The following is a 12,949-nucleotide window of genomic DNA, read 5'->3' as shown; positions in this document are numbered from 1 at the left end:
CAATGTCAAAATGTTTGGCTTGCTATGTGTTCACTTTTGGATGCCTTCATTGTTAATCCATAATGTCAAGTCTGAATAAAACACATAATAATGTGTTATTTTCACTCTGTCTAAGGCTCCTCGCATTTTTGGAAGGATTGTTTTAGGACCTTGATGCCATACAAACAGCATTGTGTACAATAATGTGTGGAGTATGTATGAATAAAGAGAATGATTTGTTCGTTGAGAGCACAACAGCATTTATCGTTTTGCCTCAGCTCTTCTCTTTGGAGCTCTATCATCTCAGTGCTGGTCGCTACTTCCTCCTAAAGGAGATCAACCAGGAGTTGCTGTTCATGTTGCTGACGGTCCCTTCATCGTTTACCATTGTTAGTCATGTTCCCCTTCTTCTGTTCTCTGGTCAAAATAATCAAATGTAATCAGATGTGATAAATGTGATTATAGCAAATACTAATGTGGAAGTTACATACACAAAACAAATGATTTAAAACAGACAGTACTTGTACCATGCAGACATGCACAATTATAAATAACTGGAATAGTCGTGTAAATTAAAGGCTATTTCAGTAGTGTCTTTAATTTACAGTGGCATTTTATCCACTCTTGTTTATTAACAAGAGTGGATAAAATGCCACTCGTGTTTTATTCAAGTTTATTGTTCATTTCTGTGTCCTGTACAATGAATAGTTCATAACTGTTTAATTAGAGAACTGATATCTAAACAGCTTTCCATTCTCTCTGCTAACACTGTATCGGCAAAAACAACTCATTCCTCATTGCTCCATGAAGCTACCACTGAATATTGAAGTCTGATGCACAGAAAAGCCAGCGTCTCAACGTTCACCACTTGCTTGTAGCTTCAGAGGACTCCCATCACTTCCATGTTGCAGCAAGTTTGAAATTTTGTGCCATTTGTTTTTCTTCTCGCTTTGGTCCTATGGCTGACCATGCCCATGACCAATCAGTGAACAGGAGCTAAGCTTGCGTTACCCATCCCAGCCCCACTCCAAAGAAGGGTCCGAAAAAGCAGGGACTGGTCTGGAAAAAATGATAGTGGAAACGCTCGGAATGCAGGTTGTGTAGAGTGGAGCTGGATTCTGTAGAGCTGGTGGAAAAGGGGCTTATGGGGGGAAAGTTAGGACAATTCACAACAAATGAAACTACACTTTATCTGTTTTCGTGACAGATAACGATGTTTGGCGGGAGTATTTTAATATTCAAATACTGATTTTAATGCTGAATGGAAGAGATCCAGGATAAATAAACTAAAGGAAGTAGCTTCACCTATGTAAATATAGAAAAAGAATACAACTTGGTATAAAACTAAAATGAGATGTAAATATGTTTTCTTTTTTTGTATTTTTACAGGTTCTGTATAAAGGTGAGTGCATATAAGAGGAAAACCACAAAATGTTCTGAGGTTTTCCTGGTGTGGAAGGGAAAACTCTACCAGGTTTTTGTTTCCTGGTCTGCCTTTCCCCAGTAGAAAAAACATGTTATGGAAAAATAACTCCCTGAAAAGGAGAGATGTTGAGTTTTGAGCTACTTTACTATTCATACATTTTAATATCATAACATGTAGGTTTACTACAAAACACTTTAATTAATTCTTATGTTATGCACCTTGTTTCCACGTCTTGTTTTCCAAGCATAAAACCATGTAAGTTGTCCTTGTTTAATGTTATTAAAGACTCAGCTCATCCCCACCAGCTTCTCCTTTTCAGTTGATTTTTTAAACCATGACAGTTAAATTTATTAAACAACATAAATAAACACTCCACATTAGCTAATCATGCCAAAATGCATCAAAATGGATAGACAGGATTTTGAATATTTGTGTTTAAACTACACCAACACTAGTTATACTGACATGACCACAAAAGGAGTTTAGCAAAACAAGTCAAGTTCTCACAGTAACCTTATGTGAGAATTTGGGTTTTCTGTGTGTGAGTTTAGGTTTCTGTGTTCAGTTGAGTCTCTGTGTTGTCCCACCTACACCTTGATTGTTTACACCTGTCTCTGATTGTCTCCATGTGTATTTAATCCCACCTGTGTCCCCTGCTTCCCATCAGATCTTTGTCGTGTCACACTGTCTAGCTCAGTGTTTCCCAACCCTGGTCCTCAGGGCACACTGACCAACATGTTTTAGATGTTGTCCTGCTTCAGCACACATGATTTCATTTAATGGCTGATTAACAGGGTTTTGCTGAATTGCAGTCATCTGAATGGGGTGTGTTGAAGCAGGGGAACATCTAAAACATGCAGCTCGGTGTGCCTTGAGGACCATGGTTGGGAAACACCGGTCTTTCCCAACCATGGTCCTCGCGTTGTGTCACTTTCTACCAATGTTTTGAGTTCCTAACCTTTATGCTCTGCTGTGCTGCCTGCACTTTCTGTAACCATCGTCATCATTAAATTATAATTTTCTCACTCCAACCTGGGTCCATCGGGTCTACCTCACCAACTACTCATGACCCCTAAGCTTAACACTGGACCATTGTGTCTCCAAGAGTTTTATTAGGTCTTCATTAAGTTTTTATTTGGGTTTTATTGGCATATTTTTTGTTATTAAAACATTTATTAGATAATATTGGGTTGTGGACTGTTTTGAGGAATTGCTCTAATATGCATCCACAGGTGTGTTTCCTTCAACTACATAATGTGCACAAAATATCAGAAAATCAGATTTAATATCCAGGAGTATAATAATCTTATTGTATGTAAACTTTTGAATTTGAAGAAAATTACATTAAAAAATAGGCCTAAAATTTTATTTCATTATTCTGGCAGATAAAAGCTACAAAAAAATGTTGTACTTTTAACTGACAAAAAATCTCAGTGCTTTATTCAGCCTTTTTCCTAACTTTACTTATTTATTTACAAGACTTCATCTACCATTAATCCACCTGCATAGACAACAGACATGGCACATTGAATGAGAGGTGTCCGCAATTTCTTATCATTAGATGAGTCCATATACAGAACACAATGGAAATAAAAAGAGCTATGTAGTGGATAGTAAACTATTCAAAATAAATTGTGTAAATTATTTAAAACTGTAGAGTATTTAAGGTAAATTTGTAAGTTATTGAAAGTGAATTTTCTAAATTATGAATGTTGCAGATTGTTTATGGATGTTTGTCTGTTTTGATTAGCACTGTTGGTAGTTTATATTTTTGTTTTTGTTTAATGATATTTGCACTTTGTAATGTTTGTTGTATCCATAATGGATGGATGGATGGATGGATGGATGGATGGATGGATGGATGGATGGATGGATGGATGGATGGATGGAGTTTGTATTTACATGATCACATTTATTAAGGCTTATCTCTATTGTCTGCAAACCTAATAATACATTTAGAGAAGTTTTATGAGTACAGCCAAGGTTCACAGCTCTAAAGATAACATATTTCACACACATGGCAATTTGTGTTGTTGTTGAAAGCATAGTTGCTGTAGATAACACACCGCCTACTATAACAGACAGGTATTCCTAGATTATATTGTTTGAGAAAGCTTCGTTTGTTTGGTTTTAGATAACTGGGTCCATATTAATTATTGTATATTTACACAAAATGTGATCTTTCATGGAGTTTTCCACTTATACTTGACTGTTCTTGTGTTCCTCTGTGTCTACTATAAGGGGTTTGGTCCTTCAGCTCCGCCTTACTTTTTTCGTCTTTTGTTCAGAGTCCTCCAGAACTGTTAAAAATAATAAGTTATTAATTTCCTCTTCCCTTTTGTTATTTGTTCCAATGGGGAGAGGCAAGTTTTATAATCCATTGTAATCATTTCATTTATAATGTTCAAATGTTTATTTTTCCTTAGGTATTTGGATATTTTTCTTTGAGTTCCTATTACGCCTTTATAACATTTGATGCATGCTAACACTCTTTTTTTGTATAGATCGGGTTGGTGAACTGGAGCACATGCTAGGTGCTAATGCTAATATCTCCCGATTGACAGATTAAATAAACGGAGACGGCCTTCAAACCCAGACTTGGTGTCTTATGATTTGTCCGATCACTATAACACACACAATGCAGAAGTCCACCGGTCACATTAGTATAACATTTTAGCATTGTAATCTAGATAGTCAGGCTCATTATAAAATTCTACATAATTGAGATCCTTGATGGACTGCAGCACCACTTCATAACCCAACAGGAAATAATGTGTGACAGATGCAAAGAAGAAGGCCTGCCTACAACTATAAAATCAACCTCAAAGTAAAGCCTTTCAGTATGACACTGACGCTTTGAAATGATCCAACCTGTTTTGTAAGAGAGTGAGATTTTAAAAATCCTCCCTGTTTGTTTGGAATCTCATTTGAACATTTCAACTTCATAGAGGTAGGAGATTAATTACTGTATAATTTATGGAAAGTCATGAATCTTCACTGGATTAAAGTATTTTAACATTTAATTTCATTTAATGTGTTTTCTGTGAAGCTCAAAGTTAGACTTTATCCACAAAGCCAACATGAAGATGAAAGGCTACATTTTTCTTCTGGTGCACCTTGCACTTTCTTCAGGACTCTCCATTCCTGGAGTAAGTATACGTTTTAATAAACTACAGTTAAAATGTCAATGTTTTTGGCATTAGGAAATAAGAACAACTTTGTTTTTTCATGTAATTAATAAAAGCCTAAAACAAAATGATGAAAATCCAATGGCAATGAGTGCAATATTTCAGTCCAACAATCCATCTGCATTTTACAATGGCTGCTGTGTTTTCATTGTATGCACAGAAATGCTTCTCAGTTTAGTTTTTAATTATTTTTTTCATCAATTCTGTTTTTTCTTTTTTTATCATATGATTTAAACATATTTAATTATTTTAATGCTTGTGCTTCATGTGTTGCTCTCTGAGCTATTTGCAACAAAAAAAATCATCCATGAGTAAATACATGAGTACGTACAATTTATTTATATAGCACCTACCGCAGACTTTAAAATCACAGTGCTTCAGAAAGACGCAAATACACTGAAGAAAAATATAAACACATGTCAAAAATAAGAGTTTTTATGAACATTTGGGTTATGCAATCTATAGAGTAAACAAAGTAAAAATAAAACAGTTGTTTTCTTACTAGATGCAGAAAAATAATTTGACAAAGTAAATTGGACATTTCTCATAAAATCATTGTAAAAAAAATTGATTTTTGACAATCATTTATTTAACAGATCTAAGCCTTTTACAATAAATCAAAAGTTGCAGTTGTAAAAAAACAATTTAAATTCAACAAATTTCACACTCCAAAGAGATACCAGCCAAGAATGCACACTATCAGCTTGATCATTTGCACTTTTCATTGAACCATTAGCAGCAGCAAGCCATCAAAATATTAATATTGAATGCATTATTGTACCTATATTGTAATGCATAATTGGTTTCTCCAAATTCTCCCTAGGTGTGTGTGTGTGTGTGTGTGTGTGCGTGTGCGTGTGCGTGTGTGTGTGCGTGTGCGTGTGTGTGTGTGTGTGCGCATGGTTGTTTAACTTGTTTGTCCTGTCTGTCTCTGTGTTGCCCTGTGACAGACAGGCGACCTGTCCAGAATGACCCCACCTCCTGCCCTGAATGTTAGCGGGAGATGGGCACCAGCAACCCTCCCAACCCAACTAAGGGACWAGGGTGTAAAGAAAATGGATGGATGGAATACATAAAATGTGCTTATATGCAGATAAGCTATTTCTACAAAACCCAAACAAATCAATTAAATAATTAATCAAAATTAGTAATACATACTCAAATTTCAGCCTACACAATAAACTGGAAAAAATCTACCACATTAGCAAAAAGTGGACACACCAATTTTCACACATCACATATCCCTCACCTACCACCATCATCTGACCAGATCCCATATTTAGGAATAAAATTCTCCCCCAACCTGTCAAAGATGTTCCACCTCAATTTACCCTACCATTGAAAACAATGAAAGATGACTTAAAACAATGGATGACAATATCTCTTTCAGTTATAGGACACATAAACACCATTAAGATGCTGATATTGTCTAAACTCAGCTATCTATTCACCTTGATCCCCACTCAACCCACAGCAGCATTTTTCACCACCCTGGACCAAATTATAACATGATTTTACTGGAAAAACTAAAAAACCTAGAATAAAACTAACATTGCAACATTTATCCTACAAGCACCACATTTTCAACATTACTACTTAGCTAACCAATTACAATACCTCATCAAACGGATACACTCAACTCACCACTTTCATCCCCAACAATCATTGACAACAATCTAACTTCACCACATAATAATTGTTTTCAGTGTAGGAACCTGCAGGTGTAGACGGTGGACGGATGACACTCATTTAAAAAAACAAAACCTGTTGTCTTCTTAGTTTGGTGTCTAAATGATCTAGTGTTTACTATGTTCTAGAATTAGAGTCTAAACTTTTTAAACCTACAAATATATTCAAGATACAGAAACACCTGAAAACAATGTAAATTTTGGTTTACCTTGTTTGTTAATATATATATTTTTTTATTTGACTCCTTTGTGACACCAGGTAGACATAGTAGTCGGTAAGTTTAATTCATTTTCTTTATACTACTGCATGGATTTTGCTATTTATTTTAAGTGTTTTTTTTTATTGTAATGTGAATTTACAATATGTGTGTTTGTGTTTTATAGGGGTTGAAGACAACAGGAATGAACAAAGTAAAGTGATGTTTCTTAACTTCTTGTAAAAAAAACTTTTTTGCCATCCAACTTTCTTTGTTAAAAGAACTAACATTGTTACCTGATCTTAGATTTGACTCTTGACGACATCCGGGAGGTATGTTTTAGTATTACTACAAGCAACTAGCTGCAGTTTGTAGAACAGCATTTATGTAGGCATGTTGTTTTCTTCTATTTTTATGCCCCACATTCTTCCTTATCAGCCTCCAAACTTTCAAAGGAGCACCCTTCTTGATGGAGATAATCTATGGACATCCCCAGTTCCATATGTCTTGGATAAAGGCCTGGGTAAATATTATTTTTCTTTTACAGTAGACAGTACGGCAAAACATACGTCTGGGTAGTTGAATTTTAGTGTTTTAATTTCTTAAGAACGTGGCGACAGTGGAAAGGAGCACCTCTCTTTGCAGGGAGAACCTGCTCCGTTTGAACCATCAGTTGCAAGTTCAACTAAAGTTGCTAATGAAGGGAGCTAATTTTTTAAAACATTTCAATCGAACTATATATACTTTTTTTAAGTGGAGAGTGAACAGGTAACACAGCAATATTTGGCATAACTTACTGGTGCTCTGGTAGGGAGTTAAAGAAAAATTTAAATATCCAAATTTTTAGGAGGAAAATTTTGAATATTTTTCATAGAAAGAAAGGCAGAATTTCCCCTGCCATCGTGTATTTGCATTCTGTCTGTGTTTGCATGTGTGGCCAGCAGAGACGGTTCATCTTTGTGAGTGTCTGTACTTTTTAATAAAGTCTTCTTCTCATTGCTTTTCACTCTTAAAACTTAACTATGCCATCTTCATTTTGCTGCAGTTGTAAAGATACTTCCTGAACAATTAAGTTTCAACCCTTAAAACTATCAGGTTCCACCATGGGATTTATTTACTTTTGCTGGGGGTTGATAAAAGCATTAATAAATATAAATGACAACAGCTGGTCTGGAAAGTATGAATGGCCATCAGTTGCAACTGCATGGGGAATGACAGGACAGAGTAAACATATAGCACATTCTGATGGCAAAGACAAGCAAAGAGAATGAAGCAGATTCTAGGTGACAAACTGTCATGATAAGGTTTTGGTGAGGTGAGAGAAGACGCAGACAAACCCAGGTAAAGTGGTGATCATGATGATTTAATGATGAAATAATTTTTATCAGAAACTAACATCACAACACAAACTATATCTGTCATATTTGAACAGTCTAGATATGACAGAGATGATTATGTACGGATTGCATTTGCCAACATCGAAGCAAGTAGAACACTTACTTTTTTGTGTTTTTTTAGTCTGTTAAAATCTGTGATTAAGTTTTTCTCAGTGCAAAAATGTGTATTTTTGTGTGATTCATTATAACGTGATTGGACTGTATTTAGATTTAAATCATGTAAAGGATGAACTGGCCCAATACTGGAAGCACTGGTATTTATTTCTGAGTAATTTGTAAGAGAAATGCCACATTATATATTATCTAAAAAAGAATTACGTGTGTGTTTTTTATTCTCTACCATTTTGAAATTCCTCATGAAATGAAGACTTGAGAGCTAAAGGAGTCATCATGAGAGCCTTTGAACAGTTCAGAGTGAAGACATGCATCGATTTCAAACCCTGGGATTCTGAGAAATATTACATTAATATCCAGAAGTTAGACAGGTAATTTCTCTTTATCTTTGATTTCTTATTTTGCTTACTTTCAGATAAACTTGTTCATTTTTACTTGTACATTGCAACTGAAACATGAGCCCTCTACAATGGTGCAGCAGTTCACTGTACAGTAAAGTTTGACCTGACTCTGTCAGACGTCTTCATGTTTTCTTGAGTGTCTTATTCACATCTTATCAGTATGTCAGTGAAGGTCAGACATAAAAAATAACACGCTGATCCTTTTGTTAACAAACTGTGTCTGTATTTTTTAAGTTTATTGTTATATTGATAGCAAGATTCATCTGAACAAAATGCTTGTGGTTTTAGGTCTCAACAATTCCTGAACAATTATTTTCTCCCTTGCAGTTGCTGGTCATATATTGGTCGAGTATTTGCCAATGGTCAGGACCTCTCTATTGGTACAGGCTGTGACTACATTGCTATTGTCGAGCATGAGATTCTTCATGCGCTTGGTTTCTACCATGAGATGATTATGTAAAGATTGTATTTGCCAACATCCAAGCAGGTAGAACACTTGCTTTTTTTATTTTTAACTCTGTTAAAATATGTGATGTGTTTAATTAGTTAAGTTTTTCTCAGTGCAAAAATGTGTATTTTTTGTGTTATCGAGGTAAAGAGAGAAATTTCATGAACATCGGCTGTAATGAGAGCACCATAGTATTTTTAAAGTGCAGTTTGTTTTATATCACCTAGGTAAGAGAGAATAATTTCATCAAGGCAATGAATAATGAGAGCACTACACATGGAGTCCCATATGACTACATGTCAGTGATGCACTATGGCAAAGATGGATTCACAAATGGCAAAGGCTCTACAATTATCACCATCGACCCCAAATTCCAAGATGTGATTGGTCAAAGACTGGAAATGAGTCCTAGTGATGCTCTAGAGCTGAACCTCCGCTACAAGTGCAGTAAGTTATAAAACATTGTTAAWCCTGCTGTAAATCGATTGATTAAAGTGACATGGTCAAATTATAATTTCTATCATAACTTCTGTACTTTTTGTCAAGCTGCTATGATAATTTTTTAACACACGCGCCCACACACACACACACACACATATATTAATTGACTTAATCAAATAAAGAACTCTTTCATTGATGTCTTCATTTAGTGAGATGCACCAGTATACTCCGGTCAAACAATGTCCAGTAGATAAATGAACTTTTTGGAGTTGTCTTAGACAAAAATGTTGTATCATTTTGAAGAGCTTAGCCTAGACTTGCATTTATGTATTACCTATAAATCTAAATCTTATATTCTTCTTTTTTACCATCTTAGAGTCAACTGTTGCCTTTAGTTCTTACTGCGGCTTTTCAAATGGAATGATGTGCCAGATGAGTCGCTGCTCACAGGGTGGGATCGGCTGGGAAGTCGTTACTCAAGTTCATGGGGGGCCCAGTTCTGACCATACCAGTCTGCCAAGTGGAAATGGAGACAATGGTGAGATTTGCACTTATGACTAGTTTTTCCTTATGCCTTTGATGAGCAATGGAAAGTGGACAAATCTGAGCCAATAATGTATAATTTAACTGTTTGGTATTTTTGCTGAATTACTTTTTCAGTTGTGTAAACTCTGTAAGCTGACAATTATCTATAAGTCTGTCTAAAGTGTTGTTCATGAGCAATGGAGAGTTTATTTTTGTTGTTGTTCATTTTTTTAAGTAATGACATGCCACTTCCATCAATCTTTTTCAGTGTCTCGGTGCATGAAGTGAGATAAATCTGTCTCCAGATCAGCTGTTTTTTTCTATTGCACTGAGTTATGCATGTCCTAAAATATTGCTCTTATGCCTGGATTATTTGAAAAATACTTTGTCAAAAATATTAAGCCCACAGTGCTTGCAGTTTTTTGACTTGCAAGACTTTTTAAAAATATACTTTTAAGAATGTAACAGAGGGTAATTAAATCACCATATATGGCTCCTTCCTATTTGTAGATTAACAAAATATCCAGAAAACCATTATCAATAATTAAATGCTACCCTTCTTATTATAAAATTTGATGGTTGCTGGGTAATGTACACACACCAAAGTCTTGACCAGTAGATATTTTTAGACCTTCATGGTTTATGAAAGTTAATCGCAAATGTGTATTTTTTATTTAAAAGTAAAACAGAGCTAGAATAGTGAAAATAATTTGTCACGTTTATTCAACATTAGAAAAAAAAACTAATTGACAGATTTTTTAAAGTGCTGGAAATATAAATTTGGTTTGGACTAGATTTCAATATTACTTAAGAAAAAACTTTGTAAATCATCTTCGAGCATAAATTGTTTCAGAAATAATACATTGAAGACCATTTTCAACTAAAAAGAAACAATCCCTCTTTAAGAATCATAAAGATGGATTATATCCAGTTCTATTAGCTTTACTGCAAAATTGAATGATTCTCACCAAGGTTATGCAAACTTCTGCCTGTACATTTAAAAATATAGAGAGTTTTCTATAATTATCATAGAGAAGAAGATGATTTATGAGAAACATTGTCTTGATCAACGTATTTACAGGTAAAGAAACTGGGTACTTCATCCATGTGAGCACAGTGTCAGGTCAAGAAGGAGATTCAGCACGACTGGAAACGGAGGTAGTGAAGCCGACCAGGGCATGTAATGTCCAGTGTCTGCAGTTCTACTATTTCCACAGTGGAAATGAGGCAGATGAACTTAATATCTGGATCAGAGAGTTTGAAAACGATCAGGACACCACAGGAACTCTCCGCCTTATGGGACAAATTACTGGTAAGGTCAGACTGTTAAAAAAAACAATTCTGAATTCTTTGCTTTCTACTTTTGTATGATGTAATATTAAAATTGTGTAGCATAGTAAATTAAAACATCTCACTCCAGGTTCACCAACATCTCACTGGAAGATCCACCATGTTTCCTTGAATGCCAACAAGGACTTCCAGGTGGTGTTTGAGGTCCAGAAAGGAGCAGGAATCTCTACAGGAGGTTTCTCAATTGATGACATCAATCTCTCAGAGACAGAGTGTCCACATGTTGTCTGGCAGATTGATGACTTGGAGAATCTTTTAAACACAAGTAGCTCTGGAACCCAAATGTACAGCCTAAGACAATACTCCAAAGACGGCTATGCATACCGTGTAGCTGTTATTCTTTATACAACATATATTGGAATGTTTGTGCAGCTCTTGTCTGGTAAGAATGATGACCAGCTGCAATTTCCTTGTCTGCAAAGACATATGATTTTCCAGTTGCTGGATCAAACCCCGAACAAGCAACTGCAAATGTCCAAGCAATCTACTTTAGTTTCTAATGAAAATCAGGTAGTAGTTGGTAAGTTTATCATAAAATGTTGGTATTTTAAAGAAAGGTTGTTGGTAAAAACCAAACAAACAAAAACAAAAAACCTGAAAGGGTATTCTAATGTATTGTGTCTCATATAAACAGGTTACTCTGTCTGGAAAAATCCTAGGGAGACTAGATATGGATCATTTTCTGAGAATGGAGAACAAATATATTATGGGCCTCTCTGGGTTTACAATTATTTTGCAACATTAGAAGAATTCCAATCCAGAGAGTTCCTCAAGGGAGGAAGTGCCATTTTCATGTTCAACTTTGAAGGTAGGTTAAATGTTTTAATTAAAATTATTTTTGCAAACTATAGATAATGTCACAAGAACTTCTTTCTCATCTTCAACATTTTTGAGGACACAAAGAATCAAGAAAATTTTGATCTCTGATATATAATTTCTTATTTTTACCCTCACCAAAAACATGTTTATTCTCATTCAGAGTAGCTGTCTGAAAGGATTGAGAATCACAGTTAATGATGAAGTGCATTACGTAAATTGTGTTACATGTTAACTTCAAATTAACATTTTGCATTTTGGCTCCATTTGTCATTCACAAAGTTAATCACAGTTTCTTTTTCATTTTCTTCAACTTTTATGTATGATTTTTGTTTTATCTGTGCACCAAGAGGCCTTTGTGCATTTAGCTAAATATAGCAATTTAGCTAAATGTCTATGTGCTGATTCTCCACCTCCGTGTTGTTAAGACACCAGGATCATGGTAAGGAAAAGGTGAGCCAGAGTAACGCCCTGTACCATATTATGGGCAAGAATTTTTTATTTTTCCAACATAGGTCTGCTGTTGAAATTAAAAAAACAAATCAAAACATTTCTATGTATTTTCATAATTATCCTCACAATAGCAAGCTGCAGAGAAAACTTTAATTTTATCAGCGAAAATAATGTACCGCGGTAATTTGGACCGCAGCCTAAAGGCAATCGTTCCACAATTAAATAATCTGATTTCCCCTTCCAGGTGCCTCCCTGATGACTGGCATGTAACAGCAGCAGGTTATTCCTATAGTTTTAGAATCATTGTAAACCACTCTTATATGCAAGGAATAAAAACAATGAGGAATATATGAAAAGAAAACGTATAAAACTATATGTAAGGCTATGTGATGATACATATAATTATATCAGTTGCAACACCAACCTCCAGTATACAGGTCCTTCTAAAAAAATTTGCATATTGTGATAAAGTTCATTATTTTCCATAATGTAATGATAAAAATTAAACTGTCACATATTGTAGATT

The 12,949-nt window shown here is 35.0% G+C and overlaps 1 pseudogene; it reads left to right on the top strand.

Annotated features, from left to right (window-relative positions):
* Positions 1 to 12,949, top strand: part of LOC103477875 (meprin A subunit beta-like) — a 33,814-nt pseudogene that overhangs the window by 16,694 nt on the left and 4,171 nt on the right.

Source organism: Poecilia reticulata, linkage group LG16 (assembly GCF_000633615.1).
Source record: "Poecilia reticulata strain Guanapo linkage group LG16, Guppy_female_1.0+MT, whole genome shotgun sequence".
Taxonomy (NCBI): domain Eukaryota; kingdom Metazoa; phylum Chordata; class Actinopteri; order Cyprinodontiformes; family Poeciliidae; genus Poecilia; species Poecilia reticulata.
Note: the sequence above shows the minus strand (reverse complement) of the source record. Positions and strands in the feature narration are given on the sequence as shown.